Genomic DNA, 686 nt, shown 5'->3' on the forward strand with positions numbered 1-686 from the left:
AATGGGCTTGTTGAACACTTGCCTTTAAAATTACATTTGCGCTTTGTGAGCATTTGATTCGAAGCCATTTTTTGTCGGGACTGTCTTTTTCTGTGAGAGCATATTGAACAAAGAGACAGTTGCTGCGATAGTTGATAGATTGTTGATGATCAATAAGATCGGGCCTACTATATACAGTAGACTTGTGTTTAGAGAACCTCTTTTCTAGCGGTTATCAGTACCATTATTTCCCCAATTTGCCAAGAAGGACTCAGGGCCCGATGATCAAAGGCTTTGGATGTGAGTAGATATATTGGGTTTTAAAATTAATCATCATCAATTTCGTTTCGGTTTTTCAACATTGCTTTTCCGGTGGATAGGTTACTTCTGAATACACGTAGGCCCCTAGTGCACAGACGCACATGCATGTACACAGCACCCATACTCCCACACGATGACACCCATTGCCGCAAGCGCCGTCCCGCGGAGGGCCGTTTCAGGCCCGCCGCGCCGCTCACTCGGCCACCGCAGGCAGCGAGGATCGGACTGCAGCCCCTCGTGCAGTTGGGCGACTCCGTTGTGCTCCGGCGAGAAACCTCCTTCGAAGACAACGCGCATAAAGTGAGGGCATTGGCTTGGCGACTTTGCTAAGAGTACAAAAATGTCTGTTGTGTATCACTTATGGGGTGTAAATACTGGGAAATAGC

The sequence above is a fragment of the Penaeus monodon genome, chromosome 28 (genome assembly GCF_015228065.2).
Source record: "Penaeus monodon isolate SGIC_2016 chromosome 28, NSTDA_Pmon_1, whole genome shotgun sequence".
NCBI classification, from domain to species: Eukaryota; Metazoa; Arthropoda; class Malacostraca; order Decapoda; family Penaeidae; genus Penaeus; species Penaeus monodon.